At 38.8% G+C, this 23,281-nt stretch overlaps 2 pseudogenes across 1 annotated transcript; both read left to right on the plus strand.

Moving 5' to 3' along the window:
* Positions 1-3,112: 3,112 nt before the first annotated feature.
* Positions 3,113-4,708, plus strand: LOC147518979 (pentatricopeptide repeat-containing protein At5g46460, mitochondrial pseudogene; annotated as a pseudogene).
* A 1,992-nt stretch (positions 4,709-6,700) lies between these two features.
* Positions 6,701-12,270, plus strand: LOC147518980 (pentatricopeptide repeat-containing protein At5g46460, mitochondrial pseudogene; annotated as a pseudogene). Its single transcript, XR_015211939.1, has 5 exons — positions 6,701-8,839; positions 8,957-9,005; positions 9,279-9,691; positions 9,778-9,827; positions 9,940-12,270. The product of XR_015211939.1 is annotated as a pentatricopeptide repeat-containing protein At5g46460, mitochondrial pseudogene (transcript).
* Positions 12,271-23,281: the final 11,011 nt, after the last annotated feature.

Raw genomic sequence — 23,281 nt, forward strand, 5'->3', positions numbered from 1 at the left:
GGGTACATCTTTATTTTATTACCAATATTTTTCTTGTTTTCGTATCTAGGATCACTGCACTCACAGTTCAATTATTTATTATTTCTTGTACTTTTGTGAATTTTACTTTGCATTCAATGTGGCTATGGTATTCATTTGTACGGAATTTTGGCCCATATCCAGTAAGTACTAACCCAGACCAGAAACCCGACCATTACCGTGTATGTAATGGGCCTATAAGGCCCACGCCCAATGATATGAAGACTATTATTTTCAAGAGTTTGCTTGTTATGAAAGCCAGAAAATAGATGCGTACAATTCCCGCGTTTCAACCAACTTTTAAATCCTTCTTTATATCGTGTATTGGATTAAAAAATGGCACCAATTATACCACCACACGGTATACCATCTTTCAAGTCAAAGTCACACAAACTTCCATAGTTCCATGCCCAAAAAATATAACCAGTACCACGTCACAGTATAGTAGTATACAACGTCGCAACCTAGTATCCAATTATAGTCCGCGCCACGTAAGAAAAGCGAATACTTTAAGAGAAGAAACTATCTGAAGTGACGATCCAAAGAAGTCTTCCTGTTTCTTCTCAATTAAAATTAAACACATAAACTGGATTTAGTGCTCAGCTCTGTTGGATCTTTTTTCTCCCTTTTGGTTACATCTTGGTTTTATTACCAATACTTTTATTGTTTTCGTATCTTGGATCACTGGCTCACTGTGCACTCACAGTTCAACTATTTATTTATTGTACTTCTATGAATTTTACTTTGCATTCAATCTGGTTTTGGTATTCATTTGTACGGAATTTTGGGTCATGTCTAAAGTAGGTAGGGATGTAAATGGATTAGTTTGGGTCTGGGTCGGATTTCGGAATATCCATTACTAAACCGATAAGATAGTATAATATGGTATCTATTATGGGCACCTCCTATTTTGTGTTGGGCAAACCCCAAAAAAAAATATATTACAAATTTGTCATTGCTCTAAAAAATATGTTTTGTATTGGGCACCTCCCCAACTACCTCAAAGTAACCAATTGCAACCTTCTATTGTTCAAAACTCAATTATTTACTCACTCTTCCCAACCCTCAAAAAAAAATAAAAAAAATCCACCACTTAATGATGAAGAACATTTTAAAAATCAAAATTCGTACACCACTTAATGATGAAAAATATGTTAAAGTAATTTTCTTGTATTTTTTTTTAAAATAAAATTTAGTTAGTTAAAATAATGAAATGAAATTAATGAGCAAAATGTAATGATTATCTCATATTAATAAATTGTTAGCAATTACAACATAATTTCAAACATTTTTTTAAAATCTAATCAATTTAAGTCTGAAATTTAATCAATAAAATTTGAATTTCCTATAATATTTGAAATTTCGACATTACAATATCGTTTGGGAGAGCTTTGTGCAACCTATACAAGTCATTTGTGACCCTTGCCCTCGATTGTTTTGGGCCTTGAAAAGTTTGTTGGAAATATTGGCTTGGGGCGACACCACCAAGTAGTTTGGGTTGAGGTGATGCGGCCCAGCTAGGTCGTTTGGCACAAATGTAGACGAAACACCAATATCTGATTAGACCATGTTACTTGTATAATTATTTTGCTACAATAGAGAAAATTGTGGGCATTGGCACTTGGCAGGGCAGATGGTATTTGATTATCTGATGGAGTTTTTATAACTTGATTTGTAACCTCGCACTAGGAAGAGAAAGACTTAGCGAAGTAGCTAGGTGGATCATTAGCTGATGATGAAGTTTCAATCTACAAAATTCCACCTGTTCTAGCAATAGGTCGATAAACATGACCAGAAGACGAACCCATGTAAGCCAGAATCACTTACATCTGATCCAAAAGGACCACTAGGATCTAGGATTAAGATAAAGCCCGAATGCACGAGGCGCAACCATGCCAACGCTTAAACGGCTTAGTATATTGATCAATCCCACCATCTTCACCAGAAGATTTGCGCTTAAGAGTAGAATTGTAGTTATTATTATTAGCGTTATCAATGCGAATGTTTAATAAATGAGCAATCGTGGCCCATTTGTTACCAAACTTGGCACGAGCACGAATAATAGTATCATCTTTTTCAAGAGTGAAGGCTTTGTGTTCAACTTGAGGAGAAAGTTGATTGCACCAACAACAAAATTTCGCACATCAACATTTTTCAATTCATCATTTCTACTCAAACACAGCAACAAGAACCATAACAAATTCATCCAAACTAGCCAAAACTTCAAATTCTCATCCGATACCTTCACAAATCAAAACCCGTGTTGAGTTGTTGAAATCGTCATCATCTCAACAACTATCTTTTCTAGTTTAAATCTTCTTGGTTGAATCTTTAATTTCTTGACGTGAAATCAAACAATTTTGAGATAAAGAGAAAAATATGGATGAAACACCAAGCACGAACACCCCAAAAAATACACGAAGAGAAGAAGAGATGGGAAATTGTTAAAAACCGGTTTCTTGGTTTTTTCTAGTATGGTTTTTTTTGGGGTTGGGGGTGTATTGGACTTCATGTGGTGCCCAACACAATTGCAGACCCCAAGTTGGGCCGGGGTCTATCCAACACAATTTGGGGTATGTCAATAATAAGACCCTATGTATCCAAAACGAAACTGAATTGATAAATCTTATTGCAAATCGAAACTAAACCAACAACTATGAAATCAATCAAATTAAAATTATATTACTTAATTTTAGCCACACAATTTATAAAACCTATACAAAATTCATTATAAATCTTATTAAAAGGCAGGTTCATATTGGTTTGGTGCCAAGAACAATATCTTATCGGAACTCAAAATTACCAAACCGAAACCGAATTACCAAAATTGAAACCGATATATTCGGGTCAGTTATCGGGTTATCGAACCTATTGACGACCCTACTACTAAGTACTAGCCCAGACCATTTTGATCCTTCGTACGTCCATTACTGAGGCCCAATACCGTATATGGAATAGGCCTACAAGACCCAAGCCCAAAGATACGTAGATGATTCTTTTTCTAAAAAGACTTTGCTTGTTGTGAAAGCAAGAAAAGTGATGCTTACATTTCCCGCGTTTCAACGAAATTTCAAATCCTTCTTTAAATCCTTCTATGGTGTTTGGGTATTGTAGTAATGGTAGAATTGAGGATGGTTTTGAGCTGTTTAAGAGGATGCCGAGACGGGATGTTATTTCTTGTACTACGATGATTTGTGGACTTGATCAGTGTGGGAGGAGTGAAGAAGCTTTGTTTCTGTTTCAAGAGATGTGTGTGTTGGGTGTTAAACTGACATCGAGTACTTATTCGTCTGTACTAACGGCTTGTGCTAACATATCAGTTTTGTGCCATGGTGTGCAACTTCATGCCCTTGTTGTAAAGATTGGGTATGTTTTTGATACTTTTGTCTCGACTTCTCTTATAACATTTTATGCACATTGTATGCTAGTTAATTGATAATTCTCTGAAGGTTTTTGAAGACAATTTGGTTGCGAATGTAGTTTTGTGGACGACTCTTATAACTGGTTATGGTTTAAATAGTAAGCATGGAGAGGCATTAGAAGTTTTCTATGGAATGATAATGTCTGGAACCATGCCAAATCAATCCACTTTCACCAGTGCTCTAAATTCATGTTCTGAATTAGATGCTCTTGACAGAGGGAAAGGACTACATACACGGACAATTAAGCTAGGTTTGGATGTTGATGTGTTTGTTGGTAATTCTCTTATTGTCATGTATACCGAATGTGGATGTGTTGGTGACGGAATCACCATCTTCAACAATATGAGTAAGAGAAATCTTGTTTCGTGGAACTCGATAATTGTTGGATGTGCACAAAATGGACATGGGACATTGTCGCTTGAGTTATTTGATCAAATGATAAATGCAGAGGTACCACCAGATGAGATTACATATGTTGGCTTGCTTACAGCTTGTAGTCACTCTAGGATGTTGGATAAAGGGAAGTACTTTTTCGAGAAACTGAATCGGGATCCATCTGTTGAGGTGAAGCTTGAACACTACGCTTGTATGGTGGACATCTTGGGGCGATCTGGAAGGTTGGAGGAGGCAGAGGAGTTTATCTTGAGGATGCCTGTGAAAGCAGACTTTACAGTGTGGATGGCATTACTTAGTGCTTGCAAAGTGCACTCTAATTTAGACGTAGCCACAAGAGCTGCTCATCGTGTTATGGACATAGAGCCACATAATAGTGCGGGCTATGTTTTGTCGTTTAATCTTTATGCTTCAGCTAGCAGGTGGAATGAGGTCTCACACATAAGGATATTGATGAAAGAGAAAGGTTTTGTAAAACAAACAGGATCTAGTTGGCTTACCCTGAATGGAGCAAGGCACCCTAGACGACTAGATTCTTATGCAGAGAAGAATGCAAAAGAAGGTGAAGTTCCTGCCAGACTTCAGCTTGTGTAGACCACGGGAACAAACTTCTTTTATATACTGGTGGTGAATTCTGCATAGGGACCGAGCATCATAAAATTTTCAGTGACAGTCTCATCCTACAAAATGATACTCCATCAAATAAGGACGTAGCAGTCTCGCTAGAAGGAAATTTCTCAACGGACCGGCTTGGTCTTGGGCAATTAATACCAGACTTCAGATAGCTAAGGGAAGGATTTCACGTCGTGCTCTACGGGTGGACTCTCTGGTACGCTATACTATCTTCTTTTAGTACAACAAAAGAATTGATAAACTGGAAGAAATCATCCAAATTCTATTTTAAGAAGACACTACTAGTAGTAATATCTTCACAGCTACTTCTCCTATTATCATTATAATTATAATTATTATTATTATACTAAAGGGTGTGAAGCGAATTGAATCTAACAAACTCTGCGTCATTGCACTTGTTACCAGGAAAAAACAAATGGACAAATGTTCATGACACCTACGGGTGGAATTTGAGCAGAGTAGCTTGGGCTTGGCTGGACTTGGCTCGTTTAAGCTTGGCTCAAGCTCGTTCATTTAACTAAATGAGCCAAGCTTGAGCCCATATTATAGCTCGCTTAATAAACGAGCAGGGTGAAGCTCGGCTCAATATGCTCAAATACCATCATCACAGTGTAAAATAGCCGAGCTACTCGGACTCGTTCATATAATATATGAGCCAAGCTTGAGCCTATATTAAAGCTCGTTTAAATAAACGAGTTGAACCGAGCTTAGTGAAACTCGGCTTGATTAGCTCGAATTCCACCCCTATTGACACCAGAAGGTATTTGAGGTACATGTGATCAGTAACCCGAGCCCAATCCAATTTTTGTTGGTCCTGGGCTAACATTTTAGATCCGTGGTTCAGGCTTGGTCTTGTAAAATCAAAACCCGACTCAATTTTGGGTTGGACTCGGGTTTGAATATCAAATAACCGAAAAACCCGAGCCCGTCTGCATATATGTAAGTATATATTTCATTCATTCTATTATGTTATATTGTTTCTTTATAAAGATTTATTCTTGTCAAAAATAAGGTTGAAAATATCAATTTTAGAGAGAATAATTGAATCAACCAGGGTAGTTTCCATTTCAAATAATCAAATCCCTTTGATTTAGTTAGAATGTTGAATTTCGGTGTTATTTACTTCTTAATTTATTTATTTAATAGTGAAAAAGTGTTGAGTTCTTCACTGTTTAACATTGAAACCTGAAAAACTTACCAACCCAAATTTGGGCTGAAAATTTAATAACCGGGTAGGGCTTGGTCTTGAACTCGGATTAAGCCTCAACCCGACCCAACCCGCCCAAGTTTCACCCCTAATTCTTTTTAAGAGTTTGTTTGTTATGAAAGCAAGAAAAGAGATAATTACAATTCCCACGTTTCAACTAACTTTCAAATCCTTATTTATATCATGTATTGGCTTCATAAATGGCACCAATTATACCACCACACGGTTTACCACCTTTCAAGTCAGAGTCGCACAAACTTCCATAGTTTCATACCCAAAAAATTTAACCAGTACCACGTCACTGTATAGTGTATACAACGTCGCAACCTAGTATCCAATTATAGTCGTCCTGTTTCTATAATTATCTGAAGGGACGATCCAAATAAGTCGTCCTGTTTCTTCTTAATTAAAATAAAAACATAAACTGGACTTAGTGCTCTGCTCTGTTGGATATTTTTTCTTCCTTTTGGTTACATCTTGGTTTTATTACCAATACTGTTCTTGTTTTCATCTTGGATCACTGCGCCCACTCACAGTTCAATTATTTATTTATTGTACTTCTGTGAATTTTACTTGCATTCAATCTGGTTGTGGTATTCATTTATACGGAATTTAGGGTCATATCTAAGTAGGTAGGGATATCAATGGATTAGTTTGCGTCTGGGTTGGATTTTGGAATATCCATTACTAAATCGATAAGATAATATAATATTCAAAACTGATCCAAATTAATAATTCTTATTGCAAATCGATCCGAACCGAAAACTATGAAATCAATTAAATTAAAATTATATTAATTAATTAATTTCAGCCATACAATTTATAAAACTTATACAAAATTCATCATAAATCTTACTAAAATACAATTTTATCGGTTCATGTTCATATCGGTTTGGTGACCGAACCAGTATTTTATTGGAACTCAAAATTACCAAAACTGAAACCGATAGATTCGGATCGGGTTATCAGGTTATCAAACCCATTGGCGGCCTACTACTAAGTACTAGCCCAGACCATTTTGATCCTTCGTACGTCCATTACTGAGGCCCAAGCCCAAAGCTCAAAAACTCTTTCGGATTACGAGAATTGAGGGTTCGACTCCTTCCATCTCCAACGTTAAAAAAATGAAAACAAGAAAAGTGATGCTTACATTTCCCGCGTTTCAACGAAATTTCAAATCCTTATTTATATCATATATTGGATTCAGAAATGGCACCACACCCACTTATTCCCTTGATTCAGAATTCAGGAAACACCTCAAAACCAACAAAATAAAGGAAGCCCATCAAATTTTCAACAAAATCCCATCACCCAATGTTTACCTGTACACAATGCTGATCACAAGTTATTACCAAAAAGGTGAAATAAACGAAGCCCTTAGAGTTTTTAACGATATGCCGGTTAAGGACATTGTTTCTTGGAACTCAATGATAAAAGGGTGTTTATCTTGTGGGGATTTAGATATGGCTAGAAAGTTATTTGATGAAATGCCCGGTAGAAATGTTGTTTCTTGGACTACTATTGTCGATGGGTGTGCGCAGTTTGGGGAAGTAGAGATGGCGGAGGAGTTATTTGGTAAGATGCCGTGGAGGGATATTGCGGCGTGGAATTCTATGGTGTTTGGGTATTGTAGTAATGGTAGAATTGAGGATGGTTTTGAGTTGTTTAAGAGGATGCCGAGACGGGATGATATTTCTTGGACTACGATGATTGGTGGACTTGGTCAGTGTGGGAGGAGTGAAGAAGCTTTGTTTCTGTTTCAAGAGATGTGTGTGTTGGGTGTTAAACCGACACCGAGTACTTATTCGTCTGTACTAACGGCTTGTGCTAACATATCAGCTTTGTGTTGTGGTGTGCAACTTCATGCCCTTGTTGTAAAGATTGGGTATGTTTTTGATACTTTTATCTCGGCTTCTCTTATAACATTTTATGCACATTGTACACTAGTTGATAATTCTCTGAAGGTTTTTGAAGACAATTTGGTTGCGAATGTAGTTATGTGGACGGCTCTTATAACTGGTTATGGTTTAAATAGTAAGCATGAAGAGGCATTAGAAGTTTTCTATGGAATGATAATGTCTGGAACCATGCCAAATCAATTCACTTTCGCCAGTGCTCTAAAATCATGTTCTGAATTAGATGCTCTTGATAGAGGGAAAGGACTACATACACGGACAATTAAGCTAGGTTTGGATGTTGATGTGTTTGTTGGTAATTCTCTTATTGTCATGTATACCGAATGTGGATGTGTTGGTGACGGAATCACCATCTTCAACAATATGAGTAAGAGAAATCTTGTTTAGTGGAACTTCGATAATTGTTGGATGTGCACAAAATGGACATGGGACATTGTCGCTTGAGTTATTTGATCAAATGATAAATGCAGAGGTACCACCAGATGAGATTACATATGTTGGCTTGCTTACAGCTTGTAGTCACTGTAGGATGTTGGATAAAGGGAAGTACTTTTTCGAGAAACTGAATTGGGATCCATCTGTTGAGGTGAAGCTTGAACACTACGCTTGTATGGTGGACATCTTGGGGGCGATCTGGAAGGTTGGAGGAGGCAGAGGAGTTTATCTTGAGGATGCCTGTGAAAGCAGAATTTACAGTGTGGATAGCATTACTTAGTGCTTGCAAAGTGCACTCTAATTTAGACGTAGCCACAAGAGCTGCTCATCGTGTTATGGACATAGAGCCACATAATAGTGCGGGATATGTTTTGTTGTCTAATCTTTATGCTTCAGCTAGCAGGTGGAATGAGGCCTCACAGATAAGAAAATTGATGGAGGAGAAAGGTTTTGTAAAACAAACAGGATCTAGTTGGATTACCCTGAATGGAGCAAGGCAACCCTAGATAAGAGGCTGCATGAGGTATATTTCCGGGAGAATCTTCAGGATCTAGATTCTTATGCAGAGAAGAATGGAAAAGAAGGTGAAGTTCCTGCCAGACTTGAGCTTGTGTAGACCATGGGACCAAACTTCTCAGTGACAGTCTCATCCTACAAAATGATACTCCATCAGATAAAGCGTAGCAGTCTCGCTAGAAGGAAATTTCTCAACGGACCTATACTATCTTCTTTTAGTACAACAAAAGAATTGATAAACTGGAAGAAATCATCCAAATTCTATTTCAGTGATAGAGTTTAAGAAGACACTACTAGTGGTAATATCTTCACAGCTACTTCCCCTATTATCATTATAATAATTATTATTATTATACTGAAGGGTGTGAAGCGAATTGAATATCTAACAAACTCTGCGTCATTGAACTTGCTACCAGGAAAAAAACAAATGGACAAATGTTCCTGACAGCAGAAGGTATTTGAGAGGTACATGTGATCAGTAACAAATGTGTTCTTCATTCCCAAGGCTTTAAGAACCGATTACATCAGATTGTTTTTTATGAGTAAAAAACGAAGCCTATTTTATATAGGAATTCTAAGGCAGATGACTAGACTGGGACATCATGCCAAAAAAATTCGTGATATCTCCAAAATCATAAGCCCAACCAGGAATAATCTCACTCTCATCATCATTTTTGCCCGAAGAGGTAATATTCTGAACTAGTAAGATTCCACAGTTTTGCCTTTTTTGACTTTCAGGGACCCCAGGAACTGAATCGGAACCAATTCGTTGACACCGAACATCTGTCATCATTATCTACTCATTTCTCTTTCTTATAGTCAGAGTATGGTTCAGCTATGGACAAGAAGGAAACTGAAGGCATCCAAACTATAACTCCTCTGTCTTATTAGTCAGACTTGTCCGCAAAACTACACTCTTTTTCTGTAGTCTGTCTTCAACAGTTCAACCACTAACGTCATTAAGATCCGTCTTTGCTCCCCCACAATAAGACCATTTTGCTTCCTTCTCACCAATTTGTTTTTTCTTCTTTTCTCATCACAGAAAGAAAATATGGCTTTCTCTTCATTATCATATGTGTCTTTGATTCTCATCTTCATGATGGTGTGTACTCTTTTCCCACATCCATCTTTAGCTATGAGAAGACTCAGAGGTAAAATAGATAATACGTACAAGACCTTGATATCTATGTATTGTATATCAATTTGTTAATGAATCTCAAACGGGCCTTTTTTTCAGAAGTGGAAACTGATAGTGAGGAAGGATCATTAAAAGACGTTGAAAACATGGTGAGTGAAGCTATATATTGATATTCTTGTTTATTTCTTGCATTGCAATAAGCTTTCGGTATATTCAGTACAGTATTCTTAATTCAACTCCTCTCTACTTCATTTCGATCAGTTGTTAAGGGGTGAAGTTGGACATCTGCCAAGGGTGAAGTTGCATGAAGTGCATTCTGGGCCTAATCCCATCAGCAATTTCTTCCCACAAAGAACTCCATGACTGTTGTACGTGACAGCGTGGTGATTATTTTTCTTTTTTTGGGTTCGAGCTGCAAATATAATAAAGTTGAGGTTTGGAGCAAAAGAACATGGAATTTCATGGGCTGCCAATGTTTTGTGTTGCCTCTCTCTACCCCTAAATAAAATGGAACATAATACAGGAAAGAAAGATACCAGCAAATGTGTTGTGTACTTGTGTGTAACTTTTTCACATATCTCGATATGATTTTGGCTTTTTAGTAATTATAGTTCAAATGTTCAATGCTTGAGTACCAAATAAGATTACTTTAATAAAACACTAGTTCATATCACTTTTAGGTAAACAACCATTACGAAATCAATCACGTGGACGCGTGCACATCAGAATTCTAGGGGGGGGGGGGGGCAGTTTCGTAGATTGTGAGAAATTCTAGTCCATTTTTCGCATGAATAGCTCTGTGAAACCCTATCGATTCCAGTATATATTCTGTAGCATCTCTTGGCCCATTTTTATGTGCCACAGTTATGGCTTGATCTAATTTTTCATTTTTCATTGTTTATTTAGTTATTAATTTTTCATTTTTGAATTTCTGTTTGGAAAAGCACTCTTCAGTCTTCACTATAATCTCTGCTTTCTAATCGTAGCAAAGATTTGATTAAGAGATGCAAAATTAATAACTACTTGTGGACATGCAGAAACCTTAATAATTTCATTTGTTTCTTGCTTTTTCTCGTAAGTTGTACACATATTGTATATGAAATTTTGGTATTTATTTGTTTTTTGCTCTGTGATGATTGATTGCTTTAACCACACTGAAAAAAAGATCTGAAGAGGAAATTATATCTCCTTTTCATTAACATTAGCTAAACTTTTATGCTTAGTGTGTTGCTATATGATCTTTTTTCTTTGAGAATGGGGATCCTTTACCCATTTTAAAAGGAGAAGGAGATGGCCGTATTGAGCAAACAAGTAGGCTTTGTGTTAATAAGATGGGGATTTTTTTTTTTCTTCGACGATCTAATGTGGAAAAACTTGTGCCTTTCAACTGAGAGCAAAATTCACAATGTTTTTTTTTTTTTTTTTTTAAGTAATTTATATTTTATTTTGATCTATAACGAATATTAACTTAATATATTTATCTATGGTAGAAAAACTTTTAGACACTGTTTCCCAGTAATGAGTTTGTCTTGTGGCTTTTCGTAATTCTGAATTACAAAGTTCAGCGAAGTGGGATGTTATCAAATCACCCAAAACTGGGATTACGGCCGCCTCCTTTTGTAATCTGCATATTGAACTAAAAGGAGTACTCATCTAACTATCCAAGTCATCTAGTAAATGTTGTTCATTGGATTAGTTGTAATCTGAATCTGACCTTATGTACCCTTTTCTTAAACTCTGGAATTGAATACCTATTTGAGGCAGGTACGCGCCGTGACAAGAGATTATCAAGAAGAGGGCAGTTGGAACTAAAAATTAGAAGCACCTCTGTGGATTTTGGAAGTTATCCTAACATAACAGATTGTCATCTTTAAACTATAATCAATGTTGAAACTTTTAAATCGTGAAGGCCGGAGAGCTTGAGCAGTTCAATGTTGAAACTTTTAAATCGTGATGGCCGGAGGGCTTGAGCAGTTGAGCTCTGCTGATTGCCTTATTCTGCTCTGCTGAATTTAACTGTTTCTGTACAATTTTGGTTGACGTAATGTGACCAATAGAAAATGTGATGAACAATGAAAACGAGCTGCTGCAACAGCTGCATGCTTTGATTAGATAACTAGAAGAACCAAAGAACACCCAAAACACTTTACTATTGCTCCAAACATAGATTAATTGATGGAAAGAATTCAGTAGTCAAAGTGCACATATAACATTATGAATCATGAAGAGTACGAAGCATTGCACAGCAATCATTATAAATTAAATCCCTCGTCTGTATTTACATCAAATAAAATTACTCGCCACTATAGATGGCCGCCACAACAACAGAAGAAGAAGCACAGAACCGCAACAAGTGCAATAGCTTCCAACACAGAGATGATCCTGAAGAGTACGCTATCGAGGAACTTTGACTGAAACTCAATTCGTTTCCATCCAAACCGGTGCTTTGTAAACAGCTTCCTTGACCATGGCCATGACTCTTTGTTTATCTTCTTGGAAAACCACCGTTTGTTGCCCATCTTCATAGCACTAAACAGCCTCATCTTCTACCAAATATTATGAGAGAGATTCTGTATGAAACAGTTTATAATCAGTTCAATATGTATGGTAGATAGGAAAAGAAATAAACTCGGTTTCTTGGAGTATGACTTTGAAAGACCAGCGGAAAGACAGCTAGTTATGATGGCTTATGCGCGTTAAGATTGTTCAAAAGTAAAAGCTATATATATATGTACGGGCGTATGGCCGAGTGGACGTGAAAGGAGAATATGACATGTGTTGTGGACGTGGGGTTGAAGCCTTGAAGGTATGTGGGACACTGTAGACCGGCTTTAAGACTTTGATGGCTTCCAAAGAAGGTGCATCCGTGCGTCTAGAAGACCAAATCGTAAGTACATGGAATTAAGGACTCTTTATAAATGTAGAAGATTTTTTGGGCCGAGGTTTAAGTCCACAAACCCAATCCAAACTTCTCTGTTCTCATTCCAGTATTCCACGATCCACGACTCTAGTTGGGCCTAGCATACGTGAGGAAGTCTACTAGACTGAAAAATTAGCCTAGCCTGTGTCATATTCAGAAATCAGAAGGCTGAAAGTGTGCTTCTGTACAGTAGTGATTAAACAGAAAAGAGAATGGGTTGCATTGATATGAAGTGCTAAAATGGCTTGAACCATCATTTGTGCTAAAAGGCCCAATTGGCATGCTATGTTGCATTGACTTGCTCTAACATGTTCTGTTTCTGGTTTCATTATTTTCTTGGATGTTGATAATACGCAACACTGAAGTCTATCTTGATGTTAGTAGTTTAGAAACTGACTTGACATTAAGAACTGGGTTGACAGTTAAGAGCACGGTGACAATTGGAAGTCTCACTCTTTAAAGGGGGGATTAAAAGGAAATGGACCAATTTTTTTTCTACCACTAAATACCCTTCATAAAATATTCAAACAAATTATTTAATGCATTTAAAAAATACTATTTGGTCATTTCAAATTTTACTACCGTTTATACCCTTAACTTAACATAGGAAAAAGAGGGTGTTTGTGTAAATTCAAGTAGAAAACCAAATGCACGCAATATGTGAATTATACGCCTATATTAATTATTCATAAATTAGATTTTAATTACCATAAATACACTCTGCTCCTTTCCCCTTCCGTCTCCCTCTTTTGGTAAACAATAACTTTTTTCCTTTCATCTTCTTTTTCCGTCTCCTCATCTTTTCTTCTCGACTCAAAAATCTCTAGACACTCTTCTCTTTCTTCTTTCACTGTCAGTGCAAGTGCATAGAAAAAGAAAGTACTTATTATTAATACTAACAGTGGTAGGCATGCTGTTATTGGGTTTTACTTTGCTAAAGATTTTTTTTTGAGTTCGGTCATGAAGTTCTTGTATTGATTTGTTGGTGAAGAGAGTTCGGACAAGATGAAAAAAGCCTCCATTTAGTCGATTCTCAGTTAGTATTCTCTCCTTCCTTAGTTCCTTATATCTCTATTTGGGCATTTGTATTTTCTTGCTATGCAAATTATTAGTTTGTTGATTTCTGTTTGGAGGTATGATTTATTTTAGGAAATTGTGAGTAGTGGAGGAGGATAAAGTGGGGGAAACCCCGGATGTCGGGAAGGTTGTTGGCGAGGCATTCATGATGTTGTGTTGGATAACAATGGCAAAGATTTGGATACTGTGAGGTTTGTTTCCTGTCTCCAAATTAACCATTACTATTTTTGCCTAACTATATTTGAATTGTTTGCTCTTAATTTGATGAAGGATTAAATGCGGCGGTGATCGTGATCGTATCGTGGAGAGTTAAAGCTCTTATAATAACGGTGAAACAAGAACTAGCAAAAGACTGTTTCATGATAATCTTTTGACCTGGTAGAGTTTGGTTCCTCAGGATATTAGTGTTAAGATGATGTCCACTGTTCAAACTTGGAAATGCTCATGGTCTTTGATAGCAGCCATTGCTTCCTTAGTTACATTAGTGTCAACTGTGCATCTGTTTTTCTTTCCTTTGGTGCCATCATCTTTCACTAACTTAAGTGCCCACCAAATTCAGAATTCTTCTTTTCCAAACAATGGGTTGAGTGGAGAAGTTGGTCCACCTACCAACCTAGATCATAAATTTCCTGTTGATTCACATAACGCTGTGGTTTACCATGGTGCACCATGGAAGGCAGAAATTGGATGGTGGCTTTTCGGCTGTGATTCAACATTGTCGAGGTACGGAGACGTGAAAATAGTGTAGTGTTTGTATTTTATTTGTTTATTACAATGATTTTTTGAGAATTGAACTTTCAAGCTTGGATAAAAAGGCTTGAAGTTTATATGTTGATCTCATCAATGAGAGATAGTAGAAGATCTGAGCAACATTACTTCATTTTCATGTTTTTTCCTACTTGTGGAAATTTGAGCATTTGCACTGATTGTAGAGTTGTGGATAGGATTAATCGCCGACCTTATCTCTTACTTACACCCACCGGTTCTCGTCTCGCAGAGAATAGGTGGAAAGACATGCAAGAGTGATTGCAGCACCAAGGTGTTTGCAACCGGAAGTGGGACTATCTGCAGGTGTTTTCCACGGATTTTCGGTCTATATCTCCTCCTTACGTTCATTTCATTTTTTCTATTAATTTCTGATTGCATGATAATGCTTGTGATCATTTAAAAAAAAAAAAATTAAATGGTTTTGATGTATTGAGTTTCTTTGGTTATCCATTTGCTGGGATCTTATATAAGGTCTGGTACTTTATAGGGGAAGGATGTTCTGAGAGGTTGCAGTTGGAATGCAATTTACCAGGATCACCAGAGCAACCTTATGGGCCATGGATTGTTTCAATCTGCCCTGCTTATTGTGATACAACAAGGGCTATGTGTTTCTGTGGACAAGGAACAAAGTACCCAAATCGCCCAATAGCCGAGGCCTGTGGGTTTCGATCAAGTAAGGACTCCCCAAGTCTCCGGATAATATCTTGTGGTGAATAATGATATCCTTTGTGAAATTGATCATAGGTGTAATAATTTGTTTCAGCTTACCTTCAGAGAACGGTGGTCAAAAGTTGACCGATTGGGCAAAAGCGGACACGACAATATTTTCACAACAAATACTAGCAGACCTAGCGGATGTAATGTGGATTCATTAGAAGCATATGCTTCCAAGGTGAAATTTAAAGAGGAATGTGATTGCAAGTATGATTGTCACGCGTTAGGCGGTTCTGTGGAGGTGCCCGTGCATTGCAGTGTATAAACCGGTCTCGCCATGGATATTGTCGAGGTGGATTTTGTCGTAAAACGTTAGGAACTTCCTTCTCTTTACATCTAGGAATGGATAATCACTTCCTCTACAAACAGAGGTGAATGAAGAAAAAATTGATCCAAAGGATCATGTTTATCAGTAGTCTGCTATAGAGGCTTACTCATAGCAAAAGGTGAACTTCGTTATTTGTAATTTGTCTGTCACACTTTTTACTAATTTTTATGTGACACATTTACTAATGATTTTTCAACCATTCTCTTTGTGTTACCCTTAACTTAACATAGGAAAAAGAGGCGTTTGTGTAAATTCAAGTCGAAAACCAAATGCACGCAATATATGAATTATACGCCTATATTAATTATTCATAAATTAGACTTTAATTACCATAAATACACTCTGCTCCTTTCCCCTTCCATCTCCTTGGTCAACAATAATTTTTTTCCTTTCATCTTCTTTTTCTGTCTCCTCATCTTTTCTTCTCGACTCAAAAATCTCTAGCCACTCTTCTCTTTCTTCTTTCATTGTCAGTGCAAGTGCAGAGAAGAAGAAAGTACTTATTATTAATACTAACAGTGGTGGGCATGCTGTTATTGGGTTTTACTTTGCTAAAGATCTTTTGAGTTCTGATCATGAAGTTACTGTGTTGACTGTTGGTGAAGAGAGTTCAAACAAGATGAAAAAGCCTAAATTCCTCCTTCCTGACTTCGGATTTCAATCGGTCGAATTGATCTTATTCCTCTCTTCTCCGCTTTTAACAAGAACGAAAAGAAACCATAAGTCCACAAAATTCAAAGCGGCGTGCACTTGCTATTGAAGGTATCGTTTTCTTCAAACATGATTATTGGAGAAAGAGAGTTTAGAAAGAGGTATGTAATTTCTCATATGAGTTTTTTTTGTTGATCTTTGAGTTTATTAATTTTGATTTTTGATTTATATTTTACAAAAGGCAGTTTTGCTATCTCAAATTGGGTTTTTGACTGTCGATCAATTTCCCAATTTAAGTTTGCTCCATATAATTTGGTTTAATGTAGCTGGTATGGTGATACCTGATGATTAATTACTTTTGTATGATGTGTTTTAGAAGCTCAAGCTCATGAATATTGTTATTGTGAATATGGTTCAGGTGACTTCAGATCATCATGAAGAAGTGATTAAGGTTGGGATCAGTCCATCACTGAAAGAAAGTGAGTCATTTCAGAAGATTCTCTATGTCATTGCAGGCTATCCAGGTGATGTTAGGTGTTCCGGCCCCCACAAATGTGGCCCAATATAAGCCTAATTCAATACAAGCCCATGCTCAGAGCCCAACTATAAACAAGCCCACGCTCAGAGCCCAACTATAAACAAGCCCACGCTCAGAGCCCATGCTCAGAGCCCAACTATAAACAAGCCCACGCTCAGAGCTTATCTATGAAAAAGCCCATGCTCAAAACCTACATTCCACGCGGTGACAGGTTCTCCCCGATTCTCCAACTTCATTCCACGAGTTGGCCGATGTCGGCAGTTCTCGACTTCAATCCACGAATCCGACAGTTCTCCGCCCGATTCTCCAACTTCATCCTACGAAGCCGGATGTCCCGCCAGTTCTCAACTTCATCCTACGAAATGACGGATGTCCCGCCAGGTTCTCGACTTCATCCCACGAATGGTTCTTCTCCGCGGTTCTCAATTTCATTCCACGGCCGACGGTTCTCCGCCCGATTCTCGACTTCAATCCACGAATCGACGGTTCTCCGCCAGATTCTCCAACTTCATCCTACGAGGTTTGATGATGTCCCGCCCGGTTCTCAACTTCATCCCACGAAGTGACGGTTCTCCAACTTCACTCCACGAGCTACGGTTGTCCCCGCCAGTTCTCAACTTCATCCCACGAGTGACGGTTGTCCCGGCTCTCCAACTTCATCCCATGATTGGGCCAGTTCTCCGCCAGTTCTCCAACTTCATCCCACGATTGGAATATTGGAGAACGAGGAAGTAACTATCACCAATGCTACCTATAAAATCCAACCTTCGTCATTTTTCCGAACTTCATGTCGAGACTTGATCCCAAGCAATATCTTTGGAGTGCGTAGGCAACTTCAAAACGAAGTCCAATCTCATCTTTCCCCAATCACCATCTCCTTCACCATCTCCAAAAACATTACTCACAACCCTCAATCGTGTGTTTTGGCAAATCTTGCTTCGAAACATATTTGGCGTCAGGTGTCTCCTACCCTCAACCACAAAACAAAAGTTACGTCAATGGCTTCTCGAAAAACAAACAACGGTGAAAGTATCCCTTTTACCGCACAAGTTCAGCATTCACCTTCTGCTGGGAATTCACTTTCCAAGTCCGATGGTCCTCGCCATCTGCGGGATCGAGTGGAGGGTATTCAGTATCGATCCATCAACTCAAGTAGACTGTCGTCTCCGACAATTGGAGAGCAAGAATAACAATCTGAAGAAACAGCTGCGTCAACTTCTCGAAGATGATTCAGGGTCTACGGCAAAAAGTGTTTGGGATCGTTTGAACGCTGAAGCATCACTGTCAAAGACTCCGAGTACAAACTCCCGCACCAAGAGAAACCGTGCGAGTCGCTTACGAAAGGCTTCGCGCAAACAAAATGTGCAACGCCGAAAGCCTACACTTTCCAGTGTAATCGTAAGCGAATCCACAAACTCCTCTGCCGACCTTGATGCCGACCACCCTGTCAGGGATCACCAACTCACAAAAGATCTCATGACGAAAACCGGTTTTACCGATTTGAACCGTACTAAGGGAGATCGGCAAAATATTCATATAGGTCAGCAAGATAGACTACCCAACCAACGAAAAACCAAAGAAGTTCCTACACCAAGCTATAGAAGGGGTAGGCAAGTCATCAGTAGTCCTCGTCCCTCGAATAAAGCAGATGTCGCCCGATCTCGACAGCAGGACTATTCACCAAGCAGTTCCAGTTCACAACCAAGTCGCTCAAGTTGTAGTCCCAATCCAAGAGCTCATTGTCGGCCAAAGTATGTTGAAAATGGTAGCCATGGAGATGGAGACTCACTTGCATCAGGTCAAGAAAATGGTTGTGACAGTCCAGCACTCCGTCCGTATTCTCCCGATGTTCACCATAGGAGACGAAGGAACCGAACTCCTCTACTGGCTCGGTCACCTTCACCTACATGGGCCGGGTCGACGAGAACTCACTCCACCTCCTCCAAAGAAATCTTGGCCAAAACGTCCACAGTTCGGTCGTGACCATCGTCAAGAGAATGTTCCATTTTCTGAACGACGTCTACACGAAATGATACTGAAGGCTGTTAATGATAAGGAGTCACGAGAAAATAAAATACGAAATCTTGCTATCGAGAGTGGTATCGATTCTCCCTTCTCTCTCCGAATCCAAACAACTGTTCATCACAAGGACTTCAAGCAGCCAGAATTCGAAAAGTATGATGAGATTGATGGAGATCCTTCGATGCATCTTGTTAATTACAGAAACAAAATGATCTTATGGACTTTCGACAATGCTCTTCTTTGCAAGTTATTCCCGTCCACACTCATTGGAATTGAGTCGATGAGATGGTTTAACATGCTTCCAGAAAGATCCATCCACAATTTTACTGATCTGGCTTACAAGTTTGCCGAGCATTTTCGTCACAACTGGAAAGAACCGAAACATATTGATTCTCTATTCAGTATTAAACAACAAAAAGACGAAAAGCTCAGTAAGTTTGTTGCAAGATTTCGGAAAGCGGCTGTTGAAATCCCAGATGCATCTGATATTCTTGTCATTTATGCCTTCAAGGAAGGCATTAATTATGATAGGGACGGCATTTACAACTCTATTGTAAAAGACGTCCCAACAACTCGTTATGAACTTTTCTCTCGAACTCAACAGTTTATTCGAGTTGAAGATGATGCATCGGCACGAGTTCACAGAGATAGGGATCGAATAAGCAAGCCGCAGGAACAGAGTCAAAAACCGAAGTTTCAACAAACAACCGATCAAAAGTCCAAGAGTGATGGTAGGCCACAACAATGGAACGACAAAGAACAAAAGAAACTTCCAGAGTTAAAGCTTACCGCCCTCAACAAGAAGTACGCTGTTATCTATGAGAAGATTAAGGGAAAGAATATCTTATCTCCACCTTTTCCTCTCTCCGAAGATACCAAGGCTACACGTGATAAATCCCTGTGGTGCAAATTTCACGATGATTTTGGTCATGAAACTGAACAATGCCGATCTCTAAGGGGTAGAATCCAAGGTTTGATCGAGAAGGGTATGCTTCAGGATTATGTGCTGGGTAAAACGAAACAAGCTTTAGTCGTTACCGCACACAATGTAATCAAAGTCGGTCATGCCAGAGTTGATTCAATGTCTAACACCCAGCGCAAGAATTTCAATCACTCCAAGATCACTGATCTCAGCCACCACTATGTTTATAGTGGATATGATTTTCTCCACGGAATGGGTACTGAAACTTATGAGGAAGGACCTCTCTGTTGGACTGACAATGACCTGATAGGAGTGCACCATCCTCATTATGATGCCGTTGTAATACAAGCTTTTGTTGGAATTCACCGTGTGCAGAAAATAGATACAGGTAGTTCGGCAAGTGTGATCTACAAGCGTTGTTACAAAGGACTCAACCTCCCCGATAAAATGATAGTTCCCGATCCAAATCCTATCATTGGCCGATAGGACAGCAAAGAACATCGGTTGGTAGATGCTCTCTTCCGTGACATTAATGAACAAGGAAGTTACAATTGATTTTCTTCTCTTGGATTGTAACTCCTCCTACAATGTCATTCTGGGAAGAGATTGGATTCACTCAATGGGAGTCGCTTCTTCTACTTTCCATCGCTATCAAGTTAAGTGTGATGGTAGGGTATGCAAAGTTCGGTGATCGATAAGCGACTTTGAAGTGCCATGAGTCTATACTCGAAGATTATAAAGATTCGAAGTCAAGAGTAACACCATCCTAAATGTCGATGGGAAAAAGTAGCAATTACAAATTCCATTGGCGGGTAAACGCTATGGAGCAGCATTATTTAGGTGGCCCCCGACCATCGATAGACTCCTCGGCAATGTACGGATCGGCAACAAAGAAGAAGAAACCACTTTTATTTCTGCGGAAATTTCCAAGAAAGAACGGGATAATCTCATTGAGCTTTTGAAGAAAAATTGCGCGGTGTTTGCGTGAATGGTCGAACAAATGCTTGGGATTGATCCTTCACTTGCATGTCATGTCACAGTGGATATCGACAAAACACAAAAGCGGTCGTCGGAAGCCTCGCCAATGGCTCCCGATCGAAAAGCTCAAAGTGAAAGAAGAGATCGACAAACTTCTAAGTGTTAATTTTATTAGGCCTGTACTATATCCGAAATGGATATCAAATGTAGTAGCAGTCCCTAAGAAAAATGGGAAACTTAGAATCTGTGTTGATTTTACTGATGTCAATAAAAAATGTCCTGTTCACCCGTATCCTTTGCCTCGTATTTCTGAAATGGTTGATGCCACTTCAGGGTTTAAACGAATTTCTTTTATGGATGCCTCAATGGGATTTTATCAAATTGCATTAGCCGAAGATGAACAAGAACTTACAACTTTCATAACAGACCAAGGCTTATTTTGCTATAAGGTAATGCCTTTCGGTCTAAAAAATGCACCGGCAACATATCAGAAATTCATTAATACATCATTTTCAGACTTCTTAGGCAAGTTTATGGAAGCTTATATTGACGATATGGTCATCAAGTCGCATGAAGAGTCATCACACCTTCATCACTTGCAAAAATATTTTGATCGGCTGATACATATTCGAATGCGTCTAAATCCATCAAAATGCGCATTTGGATTAGCATCGGAAAAATTTCTTGGATATCTTATGACCAAACGAGGCATTGAAGCTAACCCCCTCGATCAAATCCGTGCAATTACTTGAAAATGCCCTCGCCAAAACCAAGAAGCAAATCCAAAGAACTTACGGGTAGGATAGCGGCTTTGGGTAGATTTATCTCAAAATATTCAGATCGGCTCCACCCTTTTTCCAAGACATTAAGGGATCCCCAAAATGGACGGATGAGTTGTGGCGTAGTTTTCGAGAAAATGAAAGAATACCTAGTACTGACCGCCAATTGTTTGTCCGTGGTCGACTAGCAAGAATTGGCGAAAGATCGTAAATAGGCGCGTGAGTGCCGTCTTATTCATTGATGATGAAAATGAACAACCAATTTTCTTCATAAGTAAGACCCCACAGCTCCATAAACAAGGTATTCACAGATTGAGAAAATAGCTCTCTCACTTGTCCATAGTGCCTAAGATTGAAGCCTTATTTTCAAGGGCGTATCATCAATGTCTACACCGAATACCCCTTGAGAAAAGTTCTTCAAATGCTGATTCGAGCCGACTAGCGAGAATGGGAAACATATTTGAGTGCCTACTAAATTATCTACAAAGCCCGATCATCCGAGAAAGGCCACTTAATGGCATCACTTATGGCCGATTTTCCGTCGATGACATACCGACCATGGAAGAGCGGTTTGATCTAACCTCCTCCTAATCCACAACAAGGATCGGCCGATCCATCCACAAGTGCCGACCCTACTTTATGGACTATACACACGGACGGTTCCAAGAACAAATCGAGTTCAGGCCTTGGTTGTGTTTTGATCCGACGATGGCGAAAATTGAAAAATCTGTTTGCCTCGGATTTTGGCGCATCAAACAATGAAGTTTGAATATGAAGCGGTTCTTTATGCAATCTGAAGCGGCACTTGACACGGGGCGACAAAAATCGAGTTATTCACTGACTCAAAGCTTGTTCGCGAATCAATTTGGTGGATCTTTTGTTGCTTTCGAAATGATAGGATGGTCTGCATATGTCCAAAAATGCATGAGCTATCCATTCATTTCAAATCCATTGCTTGCTCACCAAGCTCTCGCAATGATAATCGTCATGCCGATGCCTTAGCCTATCTCTCTCGCATGATTGATGTTAACAATGAAAGAAAAATCTATATTGATTTCCAACCTTTTCCAAGCATAACTGTCATAGAAGAACATGTTCAAAACTTATATATTGCTCATCTATGCTATTTCCGGGGCGACATCTCGAATTCGAATTGAGCAAGTGAATGCCGTAACAACAAGGAAAAGAAAAAGAGAAGAGCTAGCTCAATCGGCGGCACATGTTCAGAATCTCACTCAGAGGAAGCAGCTCAAGAAGATTTAGCCGACCATCAAGGTTTGGCCGATCATCGTGTTGAGAGTGATTCTCCACCCACACATGATGCCGACCAAATCAATGTTGATATGGAAGATGAGTCCCACGAAGCAGATAATTCTCCAGAAGTACCACATTTGGATCTCCAATCTATCGACGGTGACACTTCACTAGATGATTGGAGACCTATTTATTTAGAATTTCTGTAACATGGAACTCTACCTGAGGATTCGTCGCTTTCCTACAAAATTAAGAGAGATGCCTGAAAATTTGTCATAATTCCAAATTCTAAAGGAAATCTCCTACTTTATAGGAAAGCAAATAATTTCAGTCCTCTTTTCAGATGTCTTTCCAAAGATCAAGGTCATCTAGTTCTCGAAGAGATACACTCCGGACTTTGTGGAAACCATTCTGGGGGACGTAGTCTTGCACATAAAGCCATGACTCAAGGATACTGGTGGCCTAGCATGCAAAGACACTTTCAATGAATTTGCCCAAAATGCATACCATGTCAAAAACATGCAAATATGGGCAAACTTCCAGCAACGGAACTCCACCCAATTCTAAGCCCTTGGCCTTTTGCGAAATGGGGCTTGGATATTGTGGGACCCCTACCAAAGGCTCCTGGAAGTGTACGATTTTTATTGGTTCG

Source organism: Coptis chinensis, chromosome 2, assembly GCF_015680905.1.
Source record: "Coptis chinensis isolate HL-2020 chromosome 2, ASM1568090v1, whole genome shotgun sequence".
Taxonomy (NCBI): Eukaryota; Viridiplantae; Streptophyta; class Magnoliopsida; order Ranunculales; family Ranunculaceae; genus Coptis; species Coptis chinensis.